The sequence below is a fragment of the Henckelia pumila genome, chromosome 1 (assembly GCF_033568475.1).
Source record: "Henckelia pumila isolate YLH828 chromosome 1, ASM3356847v2, whole genome shotgun sequence".
Taxonomy (NCBI): Eukaryota; Viridiplantae; Streptophyta; class Magnoliopsida; order Lamiales; family Gesneriaceae; genus Henckelia; species Henckelia pumila.
Genome location: NC_133120.1, coordinates 7,119,964 through 7,145,402, shown reverse-complemented (window position 1 = coordinate 7,145,402; position 25,439 = coordinate 7,119,964).

The window sequence follows — 25,439 nt, the reverse complement described above, 5'->3', positions numbered from 1 at the left end:
ATTGGAACAACGAGGTACGATTATCACCTGGACTGCATTTAAAACTGAGTTCTATCAACGTTTCTTTCTAGTCTCCTACAGGAAGGATAAGGGTGCTGAATTTGCCAATCTAAGGCAAGGTAATTTGAATATCGAGTAATATGTGGCCAAATTTTCAAGTCTTTTGAAGTTTGCACCACATATAGCAGCTACTGATGAAGCAATGGCGGATCAGTTTATCAATGGCCTTAATCCAGATGTGTTTACCTTGGTGAACAGTGGACGACCAAATACTTTTGCTGATGCCTTGAACAAAGCTAAGGGGGCCGAAGCAGGTATTTTGCGACAAAGAGGAACACCGTTCATTCCACAGCCATTTCCCCAGCCTGTATCAGCTTTCATTCCACAGAATCCGCCACAGTTTCAGCAAACATCTCCCAGATTTGAGGGAGGAAGCAGTGGCAGAAAGGATTCTAGATTCAGGCCAAAGGGAAAGCACTTTAAGAAGCCAGGTAGTAGTTCTTCCAGTTCTAGTGGACAGAGACAGTTTGGGGCAGGTCAGAGAACTGGTGAATCAGGAGCATTCTGTTTTAAGTGTGGTGGAAAACATTCAAGTGATCAGTGCAAGGGTGTGACAGGTAATTGAAATATTTGTCGTCAACCTGGTCACTATGCCAAGGTATGTCCTCAAAGAGCTATAGGTGAAAGTTCTTCTCGACCAATACCTCAGGCCGAAAGGCAATCAGTGCATTCATTTCAGCCTCATCAACCTCAGCAACAGACCAGAGGAGGAGGAAGCCAGACTGTGACTCAACCTCCTAGACAACAGGCTCGAGTTTTTGCACTTACTGAGGAACAGGCACAGGCGGCACCTGACGATGTCATAGCAGGTAACTGCTTTATTTATGGTTATCCTGCCTATGTTTTGATAGATACAGGTGCATCTCATACATTCATCTCTGAAAAATTTGTTATGATGCATTCTTTATCTTTTGAGCCATTGCCTACTGTTGTTTCTATTTCATCACCGTTGGGTGAAGGTATTATATCTTTTCGAATGATTCAAAATTGTGCGTTGCAATATGACGGGAATGTGATTAATATAGATTGTATAGTACTTGGATTATCAGATTTCGATTGTATTGTTGGTATCGACATGTTAACCAAGTACAGGGCAACTGTAGATTGTTTCCAGAAAGTGGTTCGATTTAGACCAGAAATGGCATCTGAATGGAAATTCTACGGTAAGGGTTCTCGAGCCAAGATTCCTTTGATATCTGTGTTATCTATGACCCGTTTATTGCAGAAAGGGGCAGAAGGATTTCAGATTTATGCAGTCGATGTATTGAAATCCAGTCCAGCAGTAACAGATATTCCAGTTGTGCATGAATTTGCTGATGTATTTCCTGATGAAATTCCTGGTTTACCTCCAGTACGAGATATAGATTTCAGTATTGATCTAATGCCAGGTACGCAACCAATATCCAAAGCTCCTTACAGAATGGCACCTATTGAATTGAAGGAGTTGAAGGATCAATTGGAAGATTTGTTAGCCAAGGGGTACATTAGACCGAGTGTTTCACCTTGGGGTGCTCCGGTACTGTTTGTACGAAAGAAAGATGGTTCCATGCGCTTATGCATTGATTATCGTCAATTGAACAAGGTAACCATCAAGAATAAATATCCATTGCCTAGAATAGATGATTTGTTTGATCAGCTACAGGGTTCAGCTATCTATTCGAAGATTGATTTGCGATCTGGATATCATCAACTGAGAGTACGAGATGAAGATATTCCTAAAACTGCTTTTAGAACAAGGTATGGACATTATGAATTTATCGTCATGCCTTTTGGTTTAACCAATGCTCCTGCAGTATTTATGGGATTGATGAATCGGGTATTTCAGAAATATTTGGATGACTTTGTCATTATTTTTATCGATGATATCTTGATCTATTCCAAGAATGTACATGAGCATGCTGAACATCTCCGACTCATTTTACAGACTTTGAGAAATGAGAAATTATATGCTAAGTTATCGAAATGTGAATTTTGGTTGCAGAAAGTTGTGTTTCTTGGGCATATTATTTCAGGTGATGGGATTTCAGTGGATTCAAGCAAGGTCGAGGCTGTATTGAATTGGCCTAGACCTACATCAGTACCAGAAATACGGAGTTTTATGGGCTTGGCAGGTTATTATAGACATTTTATCAGAGATTTTTCCAGCATTGCGAAGCCTATTATGCAACTGACTCAGAAGAATAAGCCGTATGTCTGGACTGAAGCCTGTGAAACTAGTTTCTTGGAGTTGAAGAAAAGGCTTACAAGTGCACCTGTCTTGACGATTCCATCAGGTACAGGTGATTTTGTTGTATATTGTGATGCTTCTCACAAGGGTCTGGGTTGTGTGCTTATGCAGAGAGGTCATGTTATCGCTTATGCTTCGAGACAGTTAAAGCCACACGAGACTCGATATCCTATCCATGATCTGGAGCTTGCCGCTATTGTCTTTGCATTGAAGATATGGCGACATTATCTTTATGGTGAGAAGTTTGAAATCTTTTCAGATCACAAAAGTTTGAAATATCTGTTTTCGCAATCAGAATTGAATATGAGACAGCGTAGATGGCTTGATTTATTGAAAGATTTCGATTGCGAGATTAAATATTATCCAGGAAAATCTAATGCAGCTGCGGACGCCTTAAGTAGAAAGGTATGTTCTTAATCCTTGTCTACGATAGGTGTATCTCAAATGGTGGAAGATTGTTGTCTTTCTGGATTAATATTTGCAACAGATATGCAACCGATCTGTGTTTGTGCTATACGAGCTGAGCCAGAACTTTTGATACGAATCAAAGAAGCACAGAAAGAGGATCAGAATATTCAGAATTCGATTGCTATGGTCAGATCTGGACATCAATCTGAATATCAGGTCAGTGCTGATAATGTGTTATATGTGAATAACAGACTTGTTGTTCCAGATGTTTCAGCTTTGAAACAGCAAATCTTGAAAGAGGCTCACAGTAGTCGATTCAGTATTCATCCTGGTGGCAGAAAAATGTATAATGATTTGAAAATGCAGTATTGGTGGAAACAAATGAAGTCAGATGTGACTGAATTTGTAGCCAGATGTTTGAATTGCCAACAGGTAAAAGCAGAAAGAAAGAAACCAGGTGGTCTATTGCAGAGTCTATTAGTTCCAGAATGGAAATGGGATCACATTTCCATGGATTTCGTTACACAGCTACCACGTTCATCCAGAGGGTGCGATGCCATTTGGGTGATTATTGATCGTTTGACGAAATCAGCATGTTTTATTCCGTACAGAATGACGTACAGACATGATCAGATGGCAGAAATCTACGTCAGAGAAGTGGTAAGATTACATGGTGTGCCTAAATCTATTGTTTCAGATCGAGACCCTAGATTTACATCACACTTTTGGCATAGCTTACAACAAGCTCTTGGTACTCAATTACATCTGAGTACAGCTTATCATCCTCAAACAGACGGACAGTCAGAGCGGACTATCCAGACACTTGAGGATATGTTGAGAGCTGTAGTACTAGATTTTGGTACTAGTTGGCAAGATTCATTACCATTTGCAGAATTCTCTTATAATAACAGCTATCAGACGAGCATTGAGATGGCTCCTTTTGAAGCATTGTACGGAAAGAAATGCAGATCACCGTTGTACTGGGATGATATCTCAGATGTTCCTGATGTTGGACCTGATATGATCCGAGAAATGACAGAGAAAGTAAAGCTTATTCAGAAAAGAATGAAAACAGCTCAGGATAGACAAGCAAAGTATGCAAATATCAGACGACGACCTCTATCTTTTGATCAGGGAGACAGAGTTTTCTTGAAAATTTCTCCGTTTATAGGTACGGTCAGATTTGGAAAGAGAGGAAAGTTATCTCCACGTTTTATCGGTCCATATGAGATTATCGAGAAGATAGGCGATCTTGCTTATCGACTTGCTCTTCCTCTATCTTTGTCTGGTATTCATGACGTATTCCATGTCTCTATGCTGCGGAAGTATCAGCCTGATCCTTCCCATATTCTTCAGCCTGATGAAGCTGAACTTGACGAGACTCTTAGTTATTTTGAGCAGCCTATTCAGATTCTTGATCGCAAAGACAAACAGCTCAGAAACAAAATAATTCAGCTAGTCAAAGTTCAGTGGAGTCGACATGGCATCGAAGAAGCGACTTGGGAGACTGAGTCAGACATGAGACAGAGATTTCCAGAGTTGTTTCATTGATGTGAGTTCTTATTTTGTTTTATGCTATTTCATTATCTTATGTGTATACAGATTGTCTATACAGCTTGCTTATGATTTCGAGGACGAACTCATATCTTAGTGGGGGAGAAATGTAAGGCCCGGGATTATTTAATTTTAATCCAAGAATATTTAATTTGGGAATATTTAGAGTTTAGAATTAAATTCTAGTATTCTTAAATTGAAAAGGATTGAAATTGAATTAAATCGCTTTTTTGGGGACTGAATTGCAAATAGCTGAAAGTTCAGGGACTAAATTGCAATTTGGATAATAATTATCTAAATTCCACTTGTTTTCTTCCTCATTTAAACGTGCATATCAGATTAGAAGGAAAGAAACAGAGGAATCGATTCAACCCTCAAAAAATTCATTTTTGTCCCGTTCAAGCTCCGATATCTTGCGTTCCGGTAGTCAGAAATTCGAAAGAAATATATATCTGCGATCACAGCTTCGAGACCTTCGATTTGGTATAAGTTTTATTCATTTTTCTCAGATTTTATTTTTATGTGCAAGATGGAAAATTATGATTTTATCATATAGGCGTATATCAGCTGTACCGATCGTGTATTCGCAGACGGTTCGGAAAAAGACTGTCGTTCGGATTTTATATGAATTTGGGAAGAATAATTCGAACACTACCATGTTTGATTGATACTGATTTTTATGGTAATGAGATGATATGTTAGAGATTATAAGTTATCTGGATTGTTGGATTGATTTGGATATTGTTTGGATTTCCAGTTTTAGCCGTTATGCCGTCGATTTGCAAAATGTCAAGACTTTGATATTGTTGATTGAACGAAGCATGGTTTGAATGGCATCTGATCTTGTTAGTTATTCGACATGTAATTTATCAGCTTTCTATCGAAGTTGCCGAAATCGAGATCTCCGAGTCAAACCGAGAAGGATTTGAAGCAAGGTTTGCTAACATTTGCACTTGAGATTGAGTTGAGAAGTGGAGCAACCTTTTGATATGAATTATCATTGATGTACTTGCAGATTTGAAGTACTTTCAAACGTGACATAGAAAAGTATAAATGACAGCAAATCCAGATGGGATAGAACGCTTGAAATATCTTTCATTTCAAGTATTCCCATGTCAATCACATACTTGTTTCTTTATATTTCTTATGTGATTATTTGTTTGTATTGCTTTGTTTGCTTATATGCTTAGTTGTTCAAGATGTGTTTTATAGCTTTTAATGCATACAGCTTATGTTGCATTCATCTTGAACTCCAGCCTTAATAGCACAGAGGGCAGCCATCGCCTAGAGTGCAGATGACGTTTGGAGAGCTGTAGTGAGTGGCATGGAATATAGATTTATTTCTAGAGTCAGCTTGACTCATGGCACAGAATATGGATTTATGTTCAGAGCCAGAAGACTCACTATAGTTGTACCAAAGTCAGAGGACTAAAATACTTGATGCCGCCTCGAATGGGAGTGTCGGTGGTTTGATAGTTATTTTATTCCTCGGGATCCCAAAGAACTAAGTTTTATTGATATCAGCTTGATAGCCTTCCTTTGCCATTTGCATTGCATTCACGTTGATTATCTCGCGTTTAAAGTTGTTTATACTGGGATTTTATTCTCACCGAAGTTATCCGGCTATTGCTTTGTTTTGTATGTGTGCATGGCAATAGGTGGGGTAGGAGCTAGTCAGAAAAGACAAGGATAGCTCGAGATAGAGGCATAGCAAGTGAGGACACGGGCTTAAGTAGCACGACTTGTACTTTATGTTGTTGAACCATGCTAGAAGTGATACAAGAACTTTGTATATTATGGCTTGAATACATGCTAGTTATGTTTATTATGTTTAGAAGCTTGTAAGACGTTATAAGATAGCATGTATTTGATTTTGTAGCATGTATAAAAGATTATGACTTGTTTATCCATTCTTTGGCAGCAGATTTTTGACAGCATATTCCCCGATCGAGCGAGACCCTGCCTTTTAAAACAAAATTTTTTTTTTTAGCTCTTGTTTCTTTAATTCTTTTAAGTACTTGTTTAATTGTTAATTACAATAAATTGCCCTAAGATAAGATTAGCAACCCGGGTCCCCACAAAAACACTTTGCAACCAATCTATCTTTATACTTTATTTTATCTGTACCAGGATTTCCTTCCTTTTGTTTATAGATCCACTTGCATCCCAATGTCTTTTGATGCTTCGGTCTGTCTACTAGTGTCCAGGTTTGATTCTTCTCAAGTGAGTTCATCTCTTCATTCATAGCTTCAATCCACTTATTTTTCTATTTACTCTCCATAGCTTCATCATAATTATTCGGCTCTGAATACTCCACCTCGTCAGCTAGTGTAAGTGCATACCAAGCCAGATCAGCGTCACCAAACCTCTTGGGAGCTCTGATCTCCTTTCTGGTTCTGTCCCTTGCAATATTATAAGTACTCAATTCCTCTGTTGGATCACTTGCTGTCACATTCTCATCTTGCATCTCTTCTGACTCTTTATCTGGCACAGAAGACTCCACCTCAATCGGTAGTTTATCATTCACACTAATCTGATTGTCCTTTCCATCTGTATTTATTTTATATCCCCATTTTGAATTCATCAAACTTCACATCCCTGGTGTTGAAGCACTTTGGACCTCTTGACTCCAGGTTCCAAACCTTATAACCCTTCACACCATCCGGATACCCAATGAATATACATCTGACTGCCCTTGCTTCCAACTTGTCCTATTTCAGATGAGCATATGCAAGACATCCGAATACCCTCAAGTTTGAATAGTCTGCAGGTGTTCCACTCCACTTCTCCATTGGTGTCTTGAAACCAATTGCACTGGATGGACACCTATTGACGAAATAGCACGCAGTAGATAATGCTTCTCCCTAGAAGGAATTAGGAAGAGAAGCATTGATCAACATACATCAGACCCTTTCCAGAAGTAGTTCTGTTCATTCATTCAGCCAGGCCATTCTGTTGTGGTGTTCCTACCACTGTTTTGTGTCTGGTAATGCCTTTCTCCTTATATAGCTTCACAAACTTATCTGATAAGTATTCCAGCCCATTATCTATTCTCAGGTGTTTAACTCTTCGATTACTCTTGTACTCAACTGCCAACAGCCATTCTCTGAACTTCTCATATGTTTCATCCTTAGTCTTTAAGATGAATATCCATACTATCCTTGAGTAATCATCTATCAAAGACATGAAATATCTGCCTCCACCATTAGTTTCTGTCCTAGAAGGCCCCATAGATCTGAATGAATGTAGGCCAATGGTTGTTCAGTTGTGTGACTTCCTTGACCAAACGATACTCTTTTTGATTTTCCAAGAGCACAGCTATCACAAAACTCCATTGATTTGATCTTATCTCCACCTAACAGACCCTATTTAGACAGCTCATGTAATCCCTTCTCACTTACATGTCCAAGCCTCAAATGTCATAGCTTGGTTATGTCTTGTTGTTCCTGAATACTTGCTATACTTCCAACAATCGTTTCACCTTGTAGTACATATAGGAGGTTTCTTTTGACAGCCTTCATAACAACCAGAGATCCTTTTGACACTGAGATACTTCTTGCTCCTGATTTGAATGAATATCCCTGAGCATCAAGTGTTCCCAAAGATATCAAGTTTCTCTTCAACTCGGGCACATACTTCACCTTAGTGAGTACTCGGTCAATCAAATAATTCATCCTTATTCTGATGTTTCCAGAGCCCTTTATCCTACATGACTGATAATTCCCCAACGATACCATTCCCTGTTCTGATTCCTCCAACATTTCAAACCAATATCTTATAGGACACATGTGAAAGGAGCATCCTGAATCCAATATCCACTCGTGGTTTTGATCACCTTTAGAAACCACCAATACTTCTGCAGATTCATATGCATCTGAAGCTACGGCCAGAGTACCATCTTCCTTGGGTTTTTCATGTTGCTTCCCTTTCCTTTCTGGACAGTCTATTCTTAGATGCCCAACCTTCTGACATGCATAGCACTTCATATTACCCAAATTTTTGTTCTGGTATCTTCCTTGACTCTTCGATCTATATTTTGGCCTGTATTTCCCATTGGGTGTCCTTCTATCACTTCTTCCCCTCGCCGTAAGACCTTCTCCATGTGATTCAGTGTTAGTGTTTGACTTTCTCTAAAGTTCCTTGGATTGAATAGCAGACATAACTTCTTCCAAGGTTATCGTCTGTTCTCTTCCATAGAGTAAAGCATCTCTGAAATTTTCATATGTTTTTGGAAGAGCATTCAGAAATATCAAAGCCTGATCTTCATCCTCAAGCTTTATTTCAATATTCTCCAAGTCATCCAATATCTTGGTGAATTCTTCGATCTGGTCTTCAAGGTTCTTCTCATCCTTGATCACAAAGAAATACAACCTCTGTTTCATGTACAGACGGTTAGACAGGGATTTTGTCATGTATAAATTCTCAAGTTTAAGCCACATCGCCGCAGCAAATTCTTCTCTGGCCACCTCCCGAAGAGGTCTATCACCCAGACAGAGAATAATTGCACTGTGTTCTTTCTCGAGTAATTCATCCTTGTTCTTTATCTCATCAGACATCTCCTTCTTCTTCCTAAGAGCTTCCACCAATCCTTGTTGTATCAGGATTGCCCGCATCTTAATTCTCCAGAGCGAGAAATCGTTCTTGCCCGTAAACTGCTCAATATCAAACTTAATTGATGCCACCATCTTTGCTTAGTTTCCCACAGACGGCGCCACTTTTTAGGAATCAATCCAGAAATTCAATATTCCGAGAATTTACAGACAAACGATCACACAGCAGACAAGAACACAATCCCAACGATCAGATAAAACCAACGCACACAGATCAAACTCAACACTCATGCGAAAGCAAATAAACGACACAAGTGTTTACGTGGATCGACAAAGAATTTGCCTACGTCCACGGGAGAGCAACACAATCACTTTATTAATCACCAACAAAACAATCCAAGCTCAATCAACAGAGCTTATTACAGAGATGGACTAAAATAAACTCTCGAGCTAGATACAGAATCAATTCAAGCTTTAAAGCCTTGAATTCTTTCCGTCACTATCTTCGCTTAGTTTTACTCCTCCGAAATCTCTCCTTCTTCTCTCTCAATATATTCTGAAGAATTTTATTTTTTGTTATCTTCGTTGTGACCAGCTTCCATCTGCATATATAGGGAATTAAACCGACTTTCATCTTGGGCTTTAGGTCAACAGCAACTTACGGCCCAATTATAAAGTCAACATGGTCCAACCCGATAAGCCTTCATTCATCAGTCTGATCTGCTCTTGTACTTCGATCTGAATTGATTTGCCATCAAGCTTACAGCTTCTCGGACACTCCTTCTGTCTTCTAACCATGCCACAGTACTCGAGAAATTGATCTGCATGAACCCATCCGAAGACTCATCTGACCATCACTTTGATCTGATCCTAGTATTCGATCTGACCATGAACTCCTCTGATCACTGAATTCATCTGATCTGTATCTTTTCTCCATCCTTATTCAATTTGATAGAAGCATACTTCAAAGATTTATGGGTTGATTTTGTGACTTGTTATCCCTTGGGAAACAGAAAGAAAGAATTAGATGGGCATGAGATCAACTGATTACAGATTTCTGTGTCTTCTGGCTTGAATTTGCAGACGAATGCACAACCAATCAAAATTATTTTCGATCGGAAATTAGCCAGATTTTCTTAAAAAGATTTAAGAAACACAAAAAGTAGATTAAAGCAATGAGAATTCAGTGGAGAACGCAGAATTAAGATATGAGTTGAAGACTCAGATTAGAGTGAATGAATTCTGTTACGAATGAGTATATAATTGTGCTAGATGCTTCAGAAAGGAGATATTTAATTCTGAAAGAGACGCAAAACAACGAGTTCAATGTCCATCTAAAAATTAAGCTTTTATTAGAAAAGAAAGAAAGCAGAGGTGACAAAATTCATGCATTTTAGAGCCTAAACGTATAAAGAGTTTCAGTTGAAGTTGAGAAGCAGTTACCAGATGGGTTCAGTGACAATTTAGTAACTCCAGAATTGGAATAAGATACAATTAGAAAGATTATGTCACTAAACTACCACGATAAGTCAGAATGCGTGATGCAAAATGTGATAGTTATAATCAGATTGATTTTAGTTACTGGATAAGATGATATATATATATATATATTTATGACCATATCACTGATATGTGGGTCAGAATTGTTGTGAGATTGCATAGTAAGCCAAGAATTATTGTTTTAGATTGAAACTTTAGGTTTACTATTGATTTATAATACAGATTGTCAGTAAATCTGAGTACTCTTAAATGTGAGAATACAATATATCATCCTTAGATTTATGGGTAGTCAGAACAGACTAAGCAAATTCAAGAATACGATGTATTAGATGTAATGCAGGTATGAGTAGATAGCTGTTAAGAAGTTAGTGATATGATGAAATTACAAGAATTATTAAAATCTATTGTCAAGATAAAGACTTCAGATTTATTTGATAGAGTGTGGCATCGATTGTTCGATGTTTTGAGTGTTTGGTTATGTGTGATTACATTATACCATTCTCCGATCGATGGATTGTCTAAGTTGACTCTCCAGATTTCCGAGTATATATATACTCAGAACTCTAGTAACTGATTCAGTATTATCTGACTCGATGTTTTTCCACTTGATTATTATGATTCCGGTGATAGCTATCTGATAGATATAGAGATAGTGTTTTTGATTATGTGATGATAAGAAAGTCAGAGTTTCTATGTGTTGAAATATTATTTCAGAAGTATCAGTTATCAGATCAGATGTGATTTGAGAAAAACAGAGAATGTAAAGATTGATCTGTACAGAATAAGAACAGAGCATAATAAACAAAGTTAGAAAGTGAATGATAGATATAAATTTTGAAGCTGGAAGTGAGTGATCAGCAAGAAAGTTATTTTTGGAACATCATCCGATTCAGAATAGAAGAAAAACAGTGTATGATATACAGATTTAGAATGTAAATCTTGGATATAGATCTTGAAGCTCTAAGCAGAATGACAGTGTACACTTTATATATGTTCTTTGTAGAACATAGAATGATATAGCAAGAAGAAACAAGTCGGCACAAAAGCTGAATTTCAATGTATGCGATTTCAGACAGAGTTACTGATTTCACTGAAAGATTTATTCTTTTTAGCTCGACAAGATATATCAGATATGTTCCATGTGTCTAAGTTAAGGAAGTATCAGTTAGATTCTTCCTATGTACTTTAGTCATATAAGACATATTATGAAAAGATTCTGAGCTAAGTGGAGTATTTGACAAATCCTTTAAGGACAGAAAAATGGCTCGGAGAGAATTCTCCTCAAGCTAATCAACGTACAAGAAAATAGACACAAAATGGAACAGATAAATTTAAAGGAGATTATGAGGTGAGAATTACTTCAGATAATTATTCCGTCTATTAGATTTGATATTCAAATTGAATGCGAGTTCGAGGACGAAATAATTTCTTAGAAGGGAGGAATTGTAAGGCTCGAAAATATTGAATTATTGATTACGGAATTTGAGATTTAAATTCCAAATTTTGGAAAATATTAATTGGAGAATTTATGGAAATTAGAGATTTAATTTACGAGTTAAAAATATTTAATTTGAGAATTTACGGATTTTGAGATTTAAATTTTGGGATTCTTAAATTAAAAGATTAAATATTTGAATTAAATATTTATGGAATTTAAATTTCGAGTTTCTGGAATAAAAGAGTTTTAATTAGAAGGTGAAACTCGAGCAGGGACTGATTTGAAAATATCGAAGCTTCAGGAGCTAAAGATCAATTTTCCCTTGCAAGTGAGAAATCACACGTGTAGTGTTTATATCTATGTGAAATGGGATGAATTCCATCAGCACATCAGCTCAAATACGTGAGAAGCAGATTTCAAAAGAAAAGATTCATCCCCAAAGCTTGATTCTTTTGATCCGCCCGGTAGAATTTCAAATCGATCGAATATTTGCGATCACGGCTTCGAGTGCTACGTTTTGATGTAATTATTATGAAGTTCTACTATGTTTTAAATCTTAAGATGTTAGAATTAATATTTGATTATATAAATATGTTCTAGTATAGACGACGATAGCATATTTAAGACGGATTGAGAAAAGATCATTGTTTGAACATGTTCATGAACTTTTGAAGATTTTTAAGAATTCTGAAATTTTATAGATTATGATTTCGTGTATTTGAGATTGAAATGATTTTGTTATTTAGTTTGGACCATAGTAAGGATACTGTTTATGCTTTTAGAATTTTCGATTTTGGTCCGTTACGCCGTCAGTTCGAGATTTTGAATTGATATGAATTCTGAAATTTATGGGATGTAATTATTATGCTTTTTATGATGAATTGAATATGAGATTGAGTTTATAATGTAGAAATGATGGTGTTCGCGTTGTTAGATTTATCGAATTTGGATTTTTATGATGCTGGTTTGAATTCCGGTCAATCGAACAAGATTTGTAGTTGCAATGATTTGATGAGTTGAAATAGATTATGAGCTGCTGAATTTTTTTATATGCTGCTGATATGAAGATGTTAAGCATTAGATTTGATTGAGACATGGCTATAGATGAATTTGGTTTTCCGACTTGTAACCGGTGGCGGCGACGGTTCACGAATTGATTGAGTCTTGAGCTATAGATTGGAATTGATATGAAATTTTCAGCATAGCTCGAAACTCATGACATCTGATATGGTTATGATTTGATGATATATTTTTGGTTATGATGTTTATGAAGTTGTGTTGAATGATACAGTTGTTAGATTTGAGTTTCGGTTACAGATTTAGTACCGTTACGTCGTTAAGTCAAGAATTGGCTAGTATTGGATTTTATTTGATTGAGCCGAGATAGATGTGAGTTCATTTATGATAATTCTAGTTTATGATCACTGTTTTCAGATTGGTAATAAAGTTTGATGACTTGAGAATTTAGCTTTGAACCGAGAAATATTTGATCAAAGTTTGAAGTTGTTTCTACCTTGAAGATTAATGAGAAACTTGAGCAGATTTTGATTGATGTTCTTTGATGTAGATTGTTCAGATTTAAAACGTCTACAATTCAACGAATTGAAAGGTATAATCTGACATCGATCGTAAGGGGTTTGAAACTCGAGAACGATGATTCTTGAGTTATCCCGGAAAAATCACATACTTGTTAGTTTATGTTCATGATTTAAAATATGAATCGCTCAATCCATCTCAGGTAAATGGATCTTTGATTATGTTGTTTACTTTAATGTTGTGTTGGATACGAACTATGAAATTCGGATATATCCAAGTAAAGATCGAATACGTATCTTGATACTAAGATCGGATACGTATCTTGATACCAAGATCGGATACGAATCTTGATGTCGGGATCGGATACGAATCTCGATGACTGAAGTTGGCTGTACGATACTTGTTTTATATTTACTTTATATCTTGAATTTTATATATGCTTGATATTTAACATATGTATATGTCTCTTATACTGAGAAATATATTCTCATCGGAATTATTCGGCTGTTGTCTTGTTTTGTATATGTGCACGGCAACAGGTGGGGCAGGAATCAATTAGAGTCGACATGGATAGCTTGAGATTAGAGAATATAAGTGGAGACTTCGGGTTTTGAAAAAGAAGTCGTTGTCATCTGCTATATTTGAGTTTAGTTGGTTGTATAACACCTTAGTACTTGAACTTGTATCACCTATTAGAAGATTGTATGTTAAAAATCATGTTTAGATTGAGTTTGATGGTGTTCAATTCTATTTCATGTACTTTGAGATAATTTTAGGTGTTATGCATTAGAGGTTAGAATATGACAGCAAAAGAACATATTTCCAGAAGTTCGTGCAGAGACGGACTCGCTCGAGCGCAGTTTGGCTAGCTCGAGCGAGCCTTGTTGGGCTTGAACCCGAGGGGCGCTAGAGCGAGGCATGCTTGGGTCCAAGTTTTTAAAAAAAATTTGTTTGATTATTTATTCTCTTGCCTAAACTTAGTTAAGATTAATTGCCCAATTAGAATTGAGATTAGCACCTGAGGTCCCCACATATATATATATGTATTTATAGGTATATTACAAGCAATTAAATAAAAAAAAATTAATTACTAAATCATGATGAAATCTCATGCATAAAAATCCCCACAACTAAATACTTAAATAAATTCCTTTAACAAATCCATGCAAACTAGAAAATAAATATGTAAATCCAAAAATCCTTGCATACCATCAAACTTATACATATAAGAACATATGCAGAAATAATTTTTTTAACTCTCAAAACATCAATATCATAAATGAGCTATGGCGGGTCTGCTAGCTGCCTGGATAATCATACTCCCTCGCCACCAGTCGGGACCACATTTTCTTCATTATTCTTAGGTTCCTGTACGATTTCAATCTAATGAGACTAGAGACTCAACACGTTCTATCCTTACGTAACAACATGAAACCACACACAAGCACACATCATATAAAATATCGTGAATATACTATTACGTGCATGATCTTAAAAACATTTGCATATAAACATGTGTCGCTTAAAAATAAACATTATCATCATACTTTATCATAAACATTATACTTAATACATCTCATAAAATGGCACGTCTTAAATTCTTATGTCTTAACAGGTCGTATCTATGTCGATAGCCTCATAATTAACGATTGATCAATCATAAAAACCAACATACTTGGCGGTGGGGTTTCCACCTCTATGTTGCCACTACACCAACACTCGATGTTGGATCCATAAGCTCATTATAACATAAACATTATCAAGAAGGTCACCGGGACCAGGTATCTCGGCCTCCAACCACATCACTTTCCACCTTCAGTTCAACTTCTATAAAAACATCATTTTTCTTAACATGCCCTTAAATTTAACATAAAAATTCTAAAATGATGCATGAACTTGAAAAAAATTCTCATTATTTCTTGAAAATTTACCCGTAAATATATATTTATTTTAATTTCTTAAATATCATACTTATTTATCTAATGAAAATGCATGCATGAATTAAATATATATTTACGGACCTTTTATTTTTCCAAGTACTTGTTCGAGTTGCTGACCACTAAACTTAGAATCATAAATTCTTAAATTGGCCCATTAAACCTTTAGCCCAATAAGACATGGCCCATTAATTCTCATGGACCGCCAAGCCCATGAAAAACTAATGGGCTCACTTAAAACATTATTTAAGCCCATTTAATTAGTTAACTCAAAATTTATCTAATACTTATTAATTAGCCCATTAACGCTTACTCCGGCCCATTAACCTATAAATTAGCCCATTAAATTACCCTACACAACTTGGTCCAATAGTTCTCAGGATCACACGGCCCATGAAAAATTAGTGGGCTCACTTTATTAATTAATTAAGCCCATATTTGCAATTAAACTATTCCAATTAATTAATTAAACCAAGCCCAAACCCATTTATTATTAACTTAATCTCTTATTTAATTTAAAATAAAAATACCAAAGCCCAACTAATATAACCTGAACCCGGACCAAACTAGCTTGACCCATTATATTTTAGACCTGACCCGGACCCAAAAACCCGAGTCCAGCCCGCTTGAACACAAGACACAACGCTAGCCTTCCTCTTTCTAAGCCCAACTCGCGGAAGCCCTGAGCAGTTGCAGCAAATCTGTTCGTTCCTCCTACTCCTGCCGCCTTTGGCCGTAAAATTACCGCCTCTACCTAGCCAACATCCAGGCAATTCTAACCCAAAAAATTTAACCTCAAACCAAGCCTTGTAGAAGTAGAACAAACAAAAACAATCTAGCCCTAGTTTTTGCTCGCGCATAGAACACGACTCGCATTCAGGCCGTTCGGCCGCCCATATCCGGCCACCACAGGCCAGTGCACCACCGTGAGGACCTTTCACATGGTCTTAGGGTTCTAACCAACCTAGAACCAGACCCTAACTCTCCTTGTGGACCAAGAACGAGCCACTGCATAGAAACTGCTCAACCAGAGCATAATCTGACTTCTATGGTGCATCCAGCCTAAACCAGTGCCTAAATCGTCTGAACCACCATCCAACAATGACCCTAGGGAACCTCAACCCATTTTTCATCCCCTTGACCAGCCTTATATCAGCAACTATGCAAAAAATGTGACTATGCAGAAAACGTCACTATGCACCATAAAACGTGAATTTGCATGAATGAGAAGAACTTCATTCAAAACCACAAACACATGCATAATCTGATCATTCATCTTAAAAACAATGTAATATGATCTAAATGGTGTTAATGAATGGATTCGAGATGTGTCTTTGCGATATATTTGCTCGAAACTACAATACCATGGTGTATTCGGTTGTGCGGGAAGAACGGGGAGTCGCACCTTAGATTCTCTCTGACTTTTCACGTGAAAGTGTTTGTGAATGGAGGCTGAAAATCTGATGAGTGGCGTGAGGAAATCTGATGGAGGCCTTTTTTTTAAAAGTACACTAAAAGTCCATAAAATGGCCTATTGTAGTGAAAAATAGGTTTCTAAATACATAAATATATTAAAACTATATTTTTCTGAATATAAAATCTTAAAATAATATTTTATGGATCTTGAAAACCTTAGACATAAATTTTATGAAAAACTTTTATCTCGTTCGTCCACGGTCCCGTCTACGCGATCGCAAAATAAGCTTTATCAAATAAAATTCATAAATTCCATAATATCGCGTTAAATGTTATAATAACTTTAAAACATGCAAATGAATCAAATAATATACATAATAGCACATAAAAAATCATTTAACCCCTCATTCTTAATTTTTAAAATCATTAGATCCCCTAATTATGAATGCGGGCTTACGTAACGAATTTTCGGGCGTTACAGTTTCCTTTCCGACAGATTCCGAAAAAAATAAAAAAACTTGTCCAAGATCTCGCTCGAGTGAATAAAACCCCCGCTCGAGCGCACACTTCTCTGCCTACACATATATTTTTCTCGTGGGCGCGCTCCTGCGTTCAAAAGATGCTGCTCGAGCGCGATGTTTACTACTTGAAAATAAAAATTCCCCTGGCGCACTCGAGCGGTCAAAAGTACCCGCTCTGCAAACTAACTCTGAAAGTAAGACCTAATGTTGTTTAGTTCTTTATAAAAAAATAACTAATGTGGAACCGGAAGCATCGGTCGAAGGGTAGTGCACTACCACGTGCCGTCAACCCAAGAAATCCTGCCCTACGTACCAACATCATCCTCATTTGCACAAAGAAAACATATTGAGCCTAAAGAATCAACAAGTATAAAGCATTTAATAAAGAAGGATACATAATACATGCACACGCCCTTTAAAATAACTATACTCAAAATACTTTGAAACTTTTCTCGGAAAAATGCTTGAAGTTAAATGGAAATAAGACATGGAACTTTAGAGAAATCGCATAAATTGAACTCACTCAATTTTAACTCAAACTCATGTTTGAAACATTAACTTAACTCATGCCTTTAAACATAAACTTTCATAAACTTGAACTTGAATTTTTCTATGAATTTAGATCCTTGATTGTGACTCCTCTTTTGATTTATTGATCAATAGCTAAAGTTATATGCTGGCAAGGGAACCAAGATTTTTTCCGGCCCCACATTGCCCCTCTATGGCAAGGAAAACAAGATTTCTCTCAGCCACACATTGCCCCTCTAATTTGGTAGGGAAACAAAGATGTCTCCTTGCCCCTCCCTACACGTCTGATTTGGCAAGTCAACCGAGTCATCTCCCAACCAAACATTGCACGTCTAATGTTACAATCAATTCTTCTCATTCAAAATTTTTAATTTAACTCAACATCAAACTCAAACTTTCTCTTGCCTCACAAGCACAAAAGTCTTGTACTCAGCTTGCTTAAAACTTAACTCAACTCAAAGTAGGATTTCTTTGAAACAATTCAGTCAAATACTCAACTTTAGATGATGAAAACACGTTTTAAATAAAGGAAAAACAATGGATAAGTGGCCTCCCCTCTATGCTAAGGTAATCAACTACAACTCCCCTTTCTCCTCAACCAAGACTTACCACGAGCGTTCAAACCGAAAAACCCCCAACTCGATCTTTCCTTAACCAAATTGAATTCCTCTTGAACCGACATCCTCTACCCTTCCTAAACTAACCAGGCACACCATCCCATGCCTTTCAATCATGCCACCTTCTTCTGCCCAACAATATTTCCGACAGCGGCTTCTACCAAACCGAAATCTGCGCTACTTCCGTTTGTTAAGCTAAAACCCGACCCAAATCACAACCGAATTGACTTCCGCTTGAATGTACCTATTTCAAACATCCTTGACTACTTCTAGAGTCATCCCCTTAGCCAAACATTATGTATAAGCCTAAATTAGAAACCACTTTCCCAACAGCTACAAACACAACCAAAAATTTGCACAAGTCCCCTTAGCCAAACATTATGTATAAGCCTAAATTAGAAACCACTTTCCCAACAGCTACAAACACAACCAAAAATCTGCACAAGTCCACTACTAACTTAACCCCTTACGAACACTTCACCGAATGAATTTCCCAACTTCCAGCCTAACTACCGACTCTATTAACACCATTTAGAACACGTTGAACCCTCGATCGAAGCCCTTACACCCGAAGCTAGCTTAAAGTTCAACTCTTAGACGACTTGCCCCAACCGAAGCTCCATTCTACACGCCCTCAACTTAAATCAACATGCCCTCACGCCAACCCTTATAGCAATCTTAAACCTCATCCAACACATCATTCTCCAATCAACTAGCCTAGGCAGCCCCTTAAGCATCATTCAACCAACATTTCTGAAATGAGCTCAAAAACTCCAAGTAACAAGCTGAATTTTTTTTCAAACACTCTAGCACCTTCAAGAATCAATCAACACACATTACATAGCTCATTTCGACACCAAGAAAACATATAAATTTAGAAACTTAGGCATGAACCATACTGAATTTTATGAAAAATTCAAAATACATAATCAAAATTTCACAAAACACAAAATGCTTGAAGAAAACAAGGCACACAACATAATATCTTCACTTGTTGGCCAAAGGAATGGTTTATACTTGCTTTGAGCCAAGAAAATTGCAAGAAAGGAGGGTTGGACATGAGTGTGTGAGTTCCCTAACACCTTGGACGTGTTACTCTGGCCCGTGGTGGCCCTAGGCGGCGGCAACTGGAGGAGGAGGGGGCGCCGTGAGTGATGTGAGAAATGGGGGTGTTGGGCGGCTAGGGTCGAGGGAAGAGGAAGGAAACCTATTTATTTTCTTTTTGGGTTTTAAAAATGTGTAGATATGTGTATAGGTGTATGTATATCTGTGTGTAATGGTAGTTTTCATTTTAAAAATAATAGAATTGTTATTAGGCTAATCACAGCTTCTACACCACACACTACATTTATAAAAATCATTTTCTTTGAATTTTGCAAGATGAAAGGGATTAAATAACTTCTATCCGGATTTTAAAATACTAATTTTGGAAGATAATTAAATAAACTTTACAATTCCTTTAAAATAAATAAGACTACTAAAAAATCCTTAAAATGAAGCTTTACCTACATTCTTTAACTTTTAAGGATTTAAATTAAATTTGCGATGCTCTAAAATTCTTAAAATAATCATTTAATAAACTATTTCCAGTTTACGACACAAATCTCAAAAACAATTTATAACTCATGGCTCCGCTTCCGCCCGCCGACCCTGAAATGACAGAAACTCAAGAATTCTTTTAAATCAATACTTAAACATTTTGATTTCACAACGATATAATAAATATTTAAATAATAAACAGTGCGATTAAAATAATTTAAATAAAATATATGAACATTGAAAAGTCATTTAAAGAAATACACAAGCGAAATTAAAAATCTTTAAAACAAATTGGACAATTAAAAGCATTTAAATAATTAAGCTAGACAATTAAAATAAAAAAAAAACATAAGTCATTTTAAATAAATAATCTGGACAATTAAAATCATTTAAATAAGCAAGCTTAAAATTTTAAAATCATTAAAACAAATAAGTTGAATAATAAAACCATTTAAAGAAAAAAAAATTAACATTTTATTAACACGTAACTCAAATAAAAATTTAAATCAATTAAACTTAGAAATAATTATCATAATATTCATTTAATTTAATGCATGCAATTTAGTAGATTGAATTTTAGGCACTACAATGGTCCAAGGGGATTTGTGTCTTGATATTGTGGAGCCTCTTCTTCAAAAGTTTATTTATCAGCTTCTCTAATTGGATCATTGTTCTCGACCGGTGGTTCTTGCTCTCGCCTGGAAAGATCTTCATTATTGATCATTTGAGCAGTCGAGGGCTCTTGGTCAATTCTTCTTCTAGTGTTGTCCTCACTATCACTTTCATCTATCAGACTTGTGCTTTCAAATCTATTGCTTAGATCATTTATATTCACCTATGATTGGTCTGCACAGACAATAGATTCATCAAATATAACATGAATGATTTCCTTGACCGTTAGTGACTTATTATTGAATACTCTATAGCTCGACTGACTGAGGAATATCCAATAAAGATGTCTTCATCTGTTTTGGCATCGAAGGCATTCAAGTGATTTTTTCCATTCTTGTGAATGAAACATTTGCACCCAAATATTTTGAAATATTATATATATGGTTTTGTGTCATTCTAGATCTCATAAGGGTTTTATTATGCCTCTTTCTAATCATAAATATGTTTTAAGTGTAACATGTTGTATTAAATGATTTAGCCCAAAGTCTTTGAGAAACATTTAAATTAGCAATCATAGTTCTAGTTGCTTCTTTCAAAGTGAGATTTCTTCTTTTAGCAACACCATTTTGTTGCGAAGTTCTAGCAGAAAATAACTCATTCTTGATTCCCTGAACATCTAGATAGACTCTGAGGGTTTTACTGATGAATTCAAAGCCTCTGTCACTTATGATTCTATAAATCACAGACAATTTCTCATTTTGCAAACGTTTTAAAAGTTTTATCAAGTGAGATGTTGTTTGATCTTTAGAGGATAAAAAGATCACCCATGTAAAACGACAGTAATCATCAACTATGACCAATGTGTATCTCATTCCCCCCTAAGCTTTTGACAGTTCTAGGACCAAAGAGATCCATGTGCATTAATTCTAAGCATTTGGAATATGATATACATCATTTTTATTAAAAAACGTATCTCTCACTTGTTTACCAAGCTGGCATGCAGAAAAAATTTGTTTTTTCATAAATCCGCCTTTGGGTAAGCCAGTAACCAAATCATGATTGCTCAAGTTTGAAATGGACTTAAAGTTAAGATGGTTCAAACGCTTATTCCACAGCAGATGCTTATCACTTTGAGCAACAAAACAGGTAGGGGAGGGAGGTTGTCGACATTGCCAATTAATCATAAAATTGTTTTGTTATCTTATGCATGCTAGCATGATTTCACCTTTGTTAGATTTGATAGTGCATGTGTAATTATGAAACTCAACTGTGTATCCATTGTCACAAAGTTGACTAAAACTAATCAGGTTATAGCACAGATTATCAACAAGCAACACATCATTAATAATGATATTACCATTGGTAATCTTACCTTTACCCACAGTCTTATCCTTAGAATTGTCTCCAAAGATAATATTTGGTCCTTTGAAGTGCACAATCTCAATTAATAGCTCTTGTTTCCTGTCATGTGTCTTGAGCATACATTGGCCAAGTACCATATGGTTTTCTCAACCACTTTGGACTTCTCGACCGGTTGGATTTTGACTACCAAAAATAAATAAACAAAATTTTTGTACCCATATCTACTTGCATCCGAATTGCATTAGCCCTTTCGGGACCCATACCTAAATTACCCTAACGGGCCTACTCGTGTGTGTTTCCAGAAACTGAGACGGTCGAGGGGTTCTATGTGAACTTGTGTGTTCTTGAGATCTTATTGTGTATTCTCTAGGCCTTTGATATTTATTGTTCATTCTGTATCTCTTTTGAACAGGCCTGCAATTAAAGTATTGTCTTTGAATCACCTGGTGAACCCTTTTCTTTTATTGACTGGGCTCATTCCCCGACCGGTTGAAATTAGATCGTTTTCCCTTTCTGTTTTCATTTGGTCTTGGTTTAAGACAAGTCCTTCCTTTCTTAGAGTCTTCAGGATCCACATACCCCAATCCTCTATTCTTAGCTTTGCTTTCATAGTATACTGTCTGATTTAAATTAATCTCAGGCTTATCATGTTCATATATCGTACTAGACCTGACAAATCTTATAGTATTAAGATTGTCTTTGCCCAAATCCGATTGATTATTTATCTCAGTAGAGCTGCAATCATTTGAACCAAAGCCTAAGCTAGTCTCGTCACCTACTTGCTTTTCGTTCTCATGCATCTTACTCAAAGATAGATAATACTTGTTCCAAGTGTTGATTTTTTTAAGCAAATTTTAATTTTCATTCAACGTGGCTTGGAACATTCTTCTCATATTATCATTTTCAGTGTCCAGCAGATTTAGTTTTACCTTCAGACTATCAAGTTCCTTTCGCTGCAAGAAACTGGATTCACTTGACTTATCCTTTAAGCTAACTTTCTCCGTTTTCACTTCCTCAAATGATTTTGAGAGCTTTTGATACTCTCTTGTCATGTCGTGAAGTGCAGTGACCAATTCATGTCGTGTAAATTCTGAAGAACAAAAATCAAATACCTCATCTTCTTCTTCCTCTGGTTTTGAGTTGGCCATAAGGCACTGCACCTTCTCGTCATCACTCTCGTCTGATGAGCATGCTGAGCTGGATGATTCAGAATGTGATTCAGTCCACTTTCTTTTGCAATCGTCAGCAACAATTACCCTCTGTTCTCTTATTTTCCTGAAGGTCCTTTGCTCAACATTTCCTTTCTTCATCTCGATCGGCTGTTTCTTTTCATTGTTTCTCGGTTTGATGCACTAAGCAATAAAATGTTCTTGCTTGACACAGTTAAATCATGCATGACCATTGATAAGTTCATTTTGTGTGAATTACTTCGCGTTATTTTTATTTCTATTTTGTGTTCATTCATATTATTTTATGTGTGTTTTTATGTATTTTATTGAATTTGTGTGCATTTCACTCTCCGAGTTTTATTTGTAGAAAAGAAAAGAAAAGAAAGAAAGAAGAGAAGCTTGAAGCGCCATGAAGAAAACAAGTAGAGCACCAGGTCTATACAACAGCTCTAGGAGAGAGAAATGAAGAAGAAATAAAGGTAGCGCTATTGCGCTTTGGAGCAGCGCATGAAGGAAAAGGAAACAAAGAAAGCGCTATTGCGCTCGGAAGCTATTGAAGATGCGCTTCTGCGCTTGAGGAGCAATGAGATAGGAGCTTCTGCGCTTTAAGGCCATAGAGTAAGCGCTGTTGCGCTTAAGAAATGCGCAGCTGCGCTTTGAATAAATAAAACAAGCTCAATTGTGCTTTCAAGTAGCGCATTTGCGCATGCGACCTGTACGAAGAAAATCTCGGCAGATATCATCTCGCTCGAGCGCAACTTCTTGAGCTCGAGCGAGCCCGGAGGAGCGTGAAAAGAAAAAATACATAATATGTCTCGCTCGAGCGCAACTAATGCGCTCGAGTGAGAGATCGAATCAGAATTTTTTGAAATTAAAACTCTTATTTTGCGGGCTTTATTTCTTGGGCTTTATAAGACATATAAATACGAGATTGAAGAGGAGAAAAAGGTGGATTCACGCAGACAGAAGGAGGCGGCTAGGCGGAGGCTTGGAGATTTAAGAACGCTCCATTCTAGTTTCTTCTTTCTTCTCTTTTGATTATTAAACTTGTTTATTGAATTATTGTTTTTAATTATTGAGTAATTTTTCTTCAATCAAGACGGCGAGATTGGGCCGAACAATTTTACGTCGAACATGTGGATTTTGATTTAATATTTTTATATTTTTCTTCAAATTATTGATTTTTGGATTTATATTTTGTTCTTGAGAATAATCTGATCAATTGTTTGCTTGCTTGTTAATTTATTAGGATGTATTGATTTTGATCACTTTAATAATTGACATATGGTTAAACCGACTAGAAATAGTATTCGATTTCAGTATGTGGTTGTAGGTGAAAACTAAATTCTCATAATTCCCAACTGCATTTGAATTTGTTTTGAATTATGAAAGATTGATCCGTCAATATTTTAATAGGTTTACTTGTTCTACAAATAGACTGTTAAATAAATTAGGAGAATTCGCCGTAATTTAAGATTAAATCTGCATCCTAGATTTGCCACTTGTTTGAATAATTTGTTTGTACCTTCGTGTGCCTTGGTTGTCTTATTTTAATTAAATTTATTCTTTAATCTATTTTAATTCTTATTGTTTTTAGTAAATAAATTTTTAATTAATTCTTCGCACTCCTTTTTTATTATTTTGTCTAGATTAAGTTAAATAATTAAATCTTGAGAATTGACTACAATCCTTATGGGATCGATACTTGGACTCATTGTCCACTTATTATTCCTTGACCTAGTGCACTTGCTAGTTGATACCGAATTTAGCGGTCAAGTTTTTGGAGTCTTTGTCGGGGACTGTTTAGTTGATATTATGATAGATTATTTGCTTGAGACTAGACATTTTTTTTCTTGCATTTTCTTTTTTTTTTATTTGAATTTGAATTTTTCTTACTTTTGAGGTTCTTAGAGATGGATCATTGACAGGTGTTCACAAGATTTGACTAGCAATACTCGAAGCCATTTTATGCTGCTTGGGGGAGATTCAATGATTTGACGAACATATTTCGATATCATGAGTTTTCAAACTACAATCTAGTTCAAATTTTTTATGGTGGATTGGATGAGAAAACAAGACATTGGGTAGATTATGGAGCTTTGGTCACTGGCAGTCACTTGTTCAGAAGAGACTATAACAGTTCTATGAACTTATTAAATGATATGGCAGATTTTGACTACCATTGGCATTATGATCCTTCACAAAGGGTTGGAGTCACAAATATCCTCCAGATATCAAATCCACAAATTTTGCGAACCAACCACCAGAGCATCAAGAAGAGTGTATAAGGCATTTTGAGGATCATGTGGCTCAGTTGGAGAACATTGTGCGACAACAAACAGAGAAAAATAAGTTCTTAGAAAGCCGCATCAACTCTTTGAGTTTTTTGGATGAACAAATTGAGCGTTTTATAGAACCATTTTCTGAGATCTGCCAAGAGAATGAAGTAATTGTGCTAGATCATG